The following is a 9,310-nucleotide window of genomic DNA, read 5'->3' as shown; positions in this document are numbered from 1 at the left end:
ACAGTTATTATTGCTATATGTGACTCTTATTTCATACCAATCAAACATATAGTTGAGTTTCTTGAATGCTGATTGGGAAGAAAAACAATCTTTCAGAACTTGTTCTTACTTCTGGTGATTTGTTCTGCAATCAGCATTGGACTAATTTAAAAGAGGATGATCTCTTGTTTGTTGATGAGATGACTGTAGATTTGTGCCAATTTCTCTTCACCTCTGGTTGTAAATGAATATTAGTTTTTCCTATTTGTTATGATAATCAGAGCTTCAATTTCAGATCTGTTTGCTCACATAATGTAAGAGGGAGGTGAAGCGTCTGCTGGTTCTTCTCTTGATTTATGGAGTCTTGAAGTTCTGCCTCAGGCGTTTATTGGCTTCAAACTGTTTTATTTGTTTGATATAAGACATTTTGATTACTCTGCAGACTAAGTTAGAGTGGCTTTTGTTTGTAATACAAAATGTAGATTTATGCCTGATTCTTGTTTCTTTACTGAAATGTTCTGTTAAGGACTCGGCTAATATTAGAGTTCTTTAATTGTCCCTTTACTGTTTCTTCTGAATTCTTTAGTTTCCATACAGTTGTATACTTTCATCTCATCTTCATTTTGTTAAACATAGACCATAAATTAACTTTACTCTGTATTTGACTATAAAAATAAAAAAAAACTGAAAGCCTATATAGTAATATGATCATGTCCATTTTGTAGTTTTTGGCTTTAGTAAAAAGTTTCTAAGAATTAGCTTCAGATGAGTCTGTTTTAAAGGTAATACATGCCTTTACTATCGAGTTAAATGTTGGGATTCAGTCAAAAATTTTTTTCTTTAACCAATAGTTTAAAAAAAACTTAAAATTCCTGCTTTTTACCATTTATTTCATGTCTCAAAATTAAGAATTACAACCAAAACATTTTATTATCTCTCCTTTTTTAGTTAAATACAAAACAAATAAAGGTTTAGGACCTACAATGAGTTCATTGTTTCATTTTCTGTTGGGCTCAAAACTAACACTACTCTCAATGAATCTGCAGCACAGACTTTTATGCTTTTTAAATCCCTAAAATTAAAATAAAGAAATCAACTATCAACAAGGAATGTCATTAACTGAGAGTAGCATTACCTCAAAATATTGTTACTCAAATTGAAGTATAAAGTTGCCATACATAGATACACAGTCCACTGAGTAACTGTTGATTATAACATCTAATTTTGTCAAAATGACGTATTAGAAATGTGAAGGCAAATAATTATTCTGGTATCCCAAAGAACATTTAAATTGTCAGTGTAAAACCAATACCTATTGGCATAAGAAACAAACTGATGATCTAACTGACTGTCGGACTGATGATATGGACATGTGGAAGCCAATATTTACAAAGTGTATGTAAGAAAGGAAGTGATGTGTGTATAGGCTTGTGTTTCTCCAGAAAAGGCAAATCAGTTTTGACTGCTTGGCGGGAAACGCTGTTAACCAACAGCTGGCAATTTGTATCATTTTTTCGTTTTATAAGCAAGCAAAAGTAGGAATAAATCGGCTTTTAATTGTAAGAAGAGCATCAGGACATTTCCTGGTTATCATCTCACCCTAGCAAATGCACGTCAACCATAATATTCCAGTGGCTTTAAGCGTCGGCTTAGCCCCAACAAGACATTTACTGAGAATGTTGTTTAATTAATACTCCTGCTAATATGCAAACTAGTATGCAGAAATTCAAAATGGCATAAAATGATTAATTTAGGACACTGCTTAGTTTGTTTAGATTGACAAGTGCAAATCAGTTATAAATGTATTTATTCATTTTTTTGCATTACACTGCCATAGGTACAGATTTTTTGGAGATAATCCAATTCTTAATCCAAACATTATCCTGTAACTGTTGGACTCCACACGAGGCTCAGATAGATTTAAGTCCAGAATGAGAAACCACTGGTGTTTTAATCTTTCTCTAAACTTGTAACTGATATTTGTGATTATATATTTTATATAATTTACTTGTGTTTTTACGAATCTGTGTCTGTCTTTAACAAAGGTAAATATAATGAGGATGAATTTTAATATAAACATTGTAAAGTACTTATACCATTTACTATATATCTGCTTGACCCCCAAATGGCACATCAGGCTTCATGAGTTGAAGATTACATCACAACAATGACAATTTTTTAAGATGTTAGTATCACAGCAGCAGACCTTGAATTGTGTCTGTGTCTATTGGGGGTTTTAAAAGTAGTTGTTTGAGTTAAATTGTATCTTGGTAAGGGTTGCCGTCATGATCCTTACCCTGATAGCTGACCTAATTGCTCATTTCACTCACTTGTCTAACTCTCACCGGTTACCCATTTTCACTCATTTCATCCACCTGCTCGTGCTGCTTTATATATAGCTCAGTCACAACTATCAAGGCCAGATCATTGAAGTTGTTTGTTGAGTTTCAATTGGAGATAATTGCAGATTCCATAGATCACGTTCCCATTCTTGGAGGCCAGCGGTGAGAGGTATTTAGTTATCGCAGTGTTCCTGATCATGTCTGGTCTCTTATCCACTGAGCATGCTCTGTTCCTGTTCTTGGAACAGTAGAGGGAGCAAGTTTTAAAGTACCGTAGTTTTCCTGTTATCATGCCTTGTTACGCCTCTCAACTACTGAGCTTGCCATCTAGTATTCTCCCTGAACTCTCTGTTGGACTCTTGGAACCCTGAACCTGCCTGAACTATCTCTGGATTCCCGGAACCCTGAACCTGCCTGTTCTGATCAGAACCCCTTACTGGGTTACGGACTCCTGGATCTCTTAGCCTATCTGTTCTGAACTGATTCCGTGACCTTGATGCTGGTTCACTGGGGCTGCACCATCTGGTTCACTCTGGGTGGCCCCCGCTGCATCTCGTTTGGCAGTCGATAGGCTGGACCCTGCCTCGCTGTGAGAGATTGGACTGAACTGTTAAACCAGCCTCTTATGGATAAAGCTTTCCATCAGATTATCATAGTCACTTATCTGTGTTTTTTCCTAACCAGAGTGCCAGAAATGGGTTGTCCCCCCACCTCCCGCCCACTGCTGCTGCAGATCCACAGCTCAGCGACCTGCCTCACAGAATAATCTGGCCAAACATGGAACCATCAGAAAACAGATAGTGGCGGCAGGGCGTTGAACTTAGCATAAGGCAGTTAGAATCAGGTGTGCGTCATATCCTCGTTCATCTGTGTGACCAGGCATCGTCTGCCTCTGCTCCCCTACTCACTTCGCCCGTGCCTGTGCCTCCACCTGTCAGATCTATCTGTCAAGAGCTGAGCCTGTCTTCCTCAAAGTTGTTTAGGGGTGATCCCAAACAATGTTCAGTGTGAAATCCACTTTGAGCTACAGTGCTCTGCATTTCACCTGTCTACTTGAATTCTTGGTCCTACGTTATGAGCTTCTGACAAGACAATGACCACAAAATGTAAGATGGGTTCTTTACAGTGGTAAAAGTCAGTAGTCTGAAGATGGCCCAACTGAGATTTCTGATGACTTTAGTAGGGCTTCCCTAAATCGATTGCTACAAATACTAGGTGATAGGGTTCCAAGTATACCATCAGAGGGTAAGATTCCATTAAAAAAAACAAACTCTCCAAAGGTCTGTGATCCAGTAATCAAATCAATAAGCCGATCCAGGTCAGTAATCAAGAGAGAAAGAAGGTAAATTGGGTCTACTTAGAGTCAGTGAGGCTGAAATCAGAATGCAAAGACAATAGCAGAGGTCAGGTCCTCCTGGGGACTTATTCAGAGCAAACAGGCTTTACGCAATTTTAACAACATTGATCAGGTAAACATCCAGGCAACAAATTTGAAGGCTTGAAAGCTGTGGCAGAAACAGACGATCTCGCACTGAATAAGTGCAGGGCTGGAGCTTATATACAGCAGCACAGGTGAGGGCAATAGCAGTCGGAATGAACAAAGGCAAAGGTGGGAACAATAGTTAATCAGCAGCCATGAGGACAGAATGAAACAAAAACAAGACAGATCATGATAGACCCACATGAATAAACATTATTACTGTGTCAATACTCATCGAATAAAGGAGTAAGTGCAGTGATGATACTATGCAGTACCTGTTTAAAGCCAAATATCCATCTTAAAGAGAAAAAAAAACACTAGCAGCTTAAGCTAAATGTTCCCCTTTCTTTGGTTTGTCTCACCTTAGAAGGTGTTTCATTGTGTTGGACTCCTGCTGCTAAGAAGCAGCTTGAATTCTAGTAAAAACCACTTTAGACAGTTTGATCAGTAATATCAGGCAGCTTTATAACTTATTTCCTCTTTTTAGACTTCTGGGTGATTTGTATTCTCTTCACTTCTTTTCTCCAAGTGTTTAATTATCGATTGGAGACTTTTTTCTTAAATTTTAAAGTTGAATGTCTAAATCAGGAGTCACCAACATGGTGCCCAAAGGCACCAAGGGCCCTCAAGGACCAAACAGGGTGCCGTCAGAGTCTTCTGAAAATAGAACAACTTTGAAATTTTATTTTATTCTTTCGCTCTTTTTTTTAAATAGTATAGAGCATTTCAAAATGAAAGTTTCAAAATGAAAATTAGAAATGAAAAGAACAATAAAAACAATAAAAATAGGTTTATAATGCACAAAGTTTAGGTGAACGCTGACCCTTGCAGTTCATGGGTCAGTAATGGTTGACTTCCCAGAGACGTGCAGAGACCGTTGGAGAGGCAGGTGCTCAAAGTTAAAAAAAGGGGCACATGGAGCACAGATTTAAAACGCAATACAGGAACATACCTTGCAATACAACCTGTTGAATTGTACCAACCTAATCACAACACACCATAAAACACATACTCAAATGTTTGTTAGAGGTCAGTACAAGGCGTCTGTGTTTTACCTCATGGGTAGATCGAACAGCTTCTGTTGAGGGGGTTGGTGCTGCTGTGTTGCTGGAGGTGGGCTGTATTGATCTGATAGTGTAGATGCTATAAACAGCATACTGTAGGAGAGATAGTAGCTGATTAAAAAGAGTTATGTGTTCATGCAAGATGCAAGGATAACTAACATTAAAAATAGCTCACTGTGACTGACCTGCCACACTGCTGATAGTTTGGAGGAGACTACTTGTCCAGACATGGGGGTCTGTAGTACTGTCTGTTTCTGTCAGTGTCTGTCTGTGCCTGACACAGTGGCATTTTTCTTTTTTGCAGTTATAACAGCAACTTCCCGGTGTACTATTGTGCATACCAATTTCTTAGCCGCTGACAAGCGGATATAACTTGTGAGAGATCGGTGTGAGCAAATTTGTACTACTCATCTTGCAACAATACACTGTGCCAACCTAACACCACTGCAGTACTTAGTTACCAGGCCAGTTGTTTACTTTTTCTGGAATCGGGAGTCGTAGTGGTTGTCTGGAGCAGTACTTAGCTTTTAGCAGAAGGGCAGGGAGTCGGTGTTATGAGTCCATTCCAGTTTGTTATCGAAGTGAAAACCCAGGTATTTGAAACTGACCGCAGTTTCTATGTCCTGCCCCTGGATGTTCGCGGTGGAGTTAGGAGGGGATTTTCTCGATCACCATCCCCTTAGTCTTACTGGTGTTTTTTCCACACCAGTCCACAAAGTTCATGATGACCGATCTATACTCCAGCTCGTTCCCCTCAGCTCGTTAAAGACCTATCCTAATGCAGCCACTCTTCCTGAGAGATGCAATTTTATTCCCCTTTGGATAAACCAAAAAAACTTTTTTGTTTCTGTAGAAAAATGTATTCTCTCACTTATTTGTCTTTCTCACTCACAGCACATACAAAATTCACTGAAGGCCTAGTTGTTTGAGACATATTCATTTACAACACCACAAGAGGGCAGTGAAGCCTTGCAGCTCAGTCATGATGGAATATTATATTATCATTAGCACACGCACAAAGTCCAAGGGCCTGGTGACAGTGAGGAACTAGTGCAGTGTAGAGTTTGTGGGGAGGCTTTATGTTCATGGATCTTTTTATGAATCCATTCTGCTTTAAGATGGAGGCAAACATACTGAATGCTTAGACGGTTGATTTAGATTAGTCCAAACACTTTTTTTTAAATCCCTTTTAGACTATTACCTGCAGTTAAAATTTTTTTTTTTACGCTATTTTACTATTTTTCACTATTTTTGCTGATAAATATTTTATGTGCTGCAGATTATTTTTATGTTTATCGTGAAAAGCACTTGATCATCAAGGTCTTGAAAATAACTTTAAACATAAAACCTTACTGCTTGACTAACTTTTAGATATAAACACATTGCTTTTTGTTAAATTTCCTAAAAACATATTAGTAAGGATAATCATTTGCTGAACTCTTTTAACCTTTCACTGAATAACTTAAAAAAAAAAATAATCCTTTGTTTCCAAATTTCTGCGATAAATACTAACGAGGAACCAGTTTCCCTAAACATCAATATTCAATTTATTTATTCAGTTCTTATAATTATTTTTCATTGTCAACAATTGCCTCAAATCTAATGAAGCTTCATGTAACTAAAGAGCTTTACTTTAGCATCAGCTGTGTTTTTAATCCAGTTTAAACTATAAAAACTTAAATTCCTCTTTAAAACTGATATATTTTTGACTTTTTTTTATTTTTAAATTATATTCATTCTCTTTACAACTCTTACAAACATTTGAGCATTCCTGGACAGCAGTAATTAACAAACAGTTGGCTGAACCAAGAGTAAATTGTTTCACATCAAAACATTTAAGCAGGATTTTACACCATAATTAACTTAATGAGTATCTACTGTTGTTAAAATTGACTTACAGTGAATCTTATCCTTAAAAACTAGTAGGTTTGATAAAACGTTTAGTAGCTAATAATAAATCTTGAACCCGTTTTTAAAATTTTATTAGACATAGGCTCTAAATACTAAACTAGAGGAATAGTAAAACAGAACCAGTCTGAATTGAAATTACAAACTTCCGTTTATATCATTGTGATTTAAAAAGTGTTATACTTAAACAAGAAGCTCTGATTTAATAAAACAAAAGCAACATTAATGTAAGAGATAATAGTGTATGAAAGTGACTTTGCCTTATAGACTTAATTTTCTCTTTGTTGTCGTTCTTAAACCGTTCATCTGCAGTTACTGACAGAGTTTCACAATAAATTGTTCAACGGTATTTAAATTCTAGTGTATTTAAGATATTATTTTCTGATTTACCACCTTCATTTCTGGCGATTCTATAAAAATATAAAGCTGTTTACATATAAAGAGTAGATCTGGTTAAACAAACCAAGCCGGCTATTGTTCTTTTTACTGCGTTTTGAGAATGCAAAGCATGTTTTATTAGCAGAAATGTGTGCCATATTATACAAGATGATTCCCCGCCATAGGGAGCAGCCTCATAACATGGCCTAGTTAAAGGGTTCTTGTTGTTTACATCCCAAGTTGGTCAAAATTTCCCAAGATATGGCTTGTAAGAGTGTGTATGTTGTTGCTAAGGAACTGTTCCTCCTGCGTCCCCCAGTGGGGGGTTTCTTTATGAATATCATTACATATCCCCATTCAGAGGAGGCCAGACATCTTTATTCCTGGCAGAACATGTATATCAGTATCTTCACTCCTAGTGTAAGGAGGGAGTCTGGGCTCACTGTTCAGACGTTCACTGATAAATTTAGTGGCATCAGCTCAGAGGAGATGCTTAAACATTTAATTGACTGAGACTGTTTAAAAGTTTTAATATTCATCTAAAATCCAGTGTTTCCAGGTTGAAAATAAAGCTGTGATTTTACAGCAAAGGCGTAGTGACATTAGTCTCTAATTAATCATGGAGAACATTAGGATTTAATCCAGAGGTGTATCCACAGGAGGTCCAGTCTGGGCTATGGGGCACCCCTAAAGTTGTGGCCTCGCTTCCCCCTACCGTGTGCTCTCTGTGTGGGGCAGAGACTCCGGGCGTGGCCTCCTGTTGTCCTGCTGGGTCTCCATCTGCTCTGGAGGTGGTTAGGCCCTCCAATTGATGGCAGCACAATGAGTTTATGACAAGTGTGGCAGTGAGTGACAGAGGGTCCCGTCCCAGCCGGGCCTCCAGGAAGACAACTAACCTCCCATTTGTAATCGGCTCTGTGCCAGGGCTAATGGGAGGACTGATCCTCCTCAACCCGAATGGGACTTGTAGTTTACAGCTGGCTGGTGATTTAGGACAAGGAGCTAATCTCTCTGGCTTCTGTCCTGAGAGTCTATGTGGAGGAAAGCAGCGCATAGAGCCTTTCAGGCTTCTGCTCAGACTGAAAACAACAATGTGCTGAGAAACCGGCCCTCAATGTAAACCAGCGTTAATAATTACTCTGCTGCTGCTGACTCTATTGTTCCCCTGTTCAGAGATGCTTCATGTAGCCTTCTAAACTGGTTTCTGAAGTTTCCCAGTTGACCCAGCAGGACTGTCTTCACATACCTGTCAACACACTGTTTCCATCCACTTTGGTGGGCCCGAGTTAAAAAGAAATCGCTTCCTTCATCTCCTGCTTCTCTCCTTCTTGCTGAAAACAGGATGATAAAAGCTGGAGTTTCACATCTGAGTGACTGCAACAATGCTGCTGTACCTTCAAAGGGGAAGATGGCATATTGAGAGATGACAGGCTGTTGATGTGAAAGTATTGTCTCCTTCCTGGGGGAGATCAGAGGAGGCCTGGCTGATGCTCAGCAGTTTGATCTGACCAGTGTGAAGGAAAAGACACAATCATTCACACCAATGTGATTCTCAGAGTTTTTCTTTGCTGGTTGAATGTAGCACATGGGGAACAGCAACCAGCTAATAGTTTGCCTCAATAGTGTAATACTGAAATTAACTCTTAATAATCATTGGACTTAATTAGATATCTTCAGATTTTATCTAAAGATAACTCATATCTTAATTGAATGGCCTGTTTTGCTCGTTTGCTGAAACTCTGAATCAAAATAGAGAGGTGCAAATTTTGCTGTCCAGATAGTGTATCTGGGATCCCAGTTCATGGGGAATAGAGCAGCTATTGATTTTCTGAGGCATGTTAAATATAAATTTTAAAACAATGCTTACAATGGGTAATTCTCTAGATTGCCTAATGGCCTAGCAGGCTATATAGAGAGGTAAAAAAAAACAAAGCTTGTTTATAAACAAGATTTATCACTTAAATATATGAACAGCAGGTCTCTCTATGGAGCATAGCTTTCATTTAGGGAAGTTACTCAGGTAAGAGTAGCGATGCTTCTTCATATCATTCAGGTAAAGTTAAAAATTACAAATTGTAATTGCAGTAAAACTTTTCCAAAACTTACAATGTTCTTAAAAAGCTGCCAAAGTAACATTTCAGTAATTAGTGAGTCTTTTT

This window comes from Cyprinodon tularosa, unplaced genomic scaffold (assembly GCF_016077235.1).
Source record: "Cyprinodon tularosa strain WSP-4 unplaced genomic scaffold, ASM1607723v1 ctg22, whole genome shotgun sequence".
Classification (NCBI taxonomy): domain Eukaryota; kingdom Metazoa; phylum Chordata; class Actinopteri; order Cyprinodontiformes; family Cyprinodontidae; genus Cyprinodon; species Cyprinodon tularosa.
The sequence above is the reverse complement of the archived record's forward strand: the minus strand, read 5'-3'. Positions refer to the sequence as shown.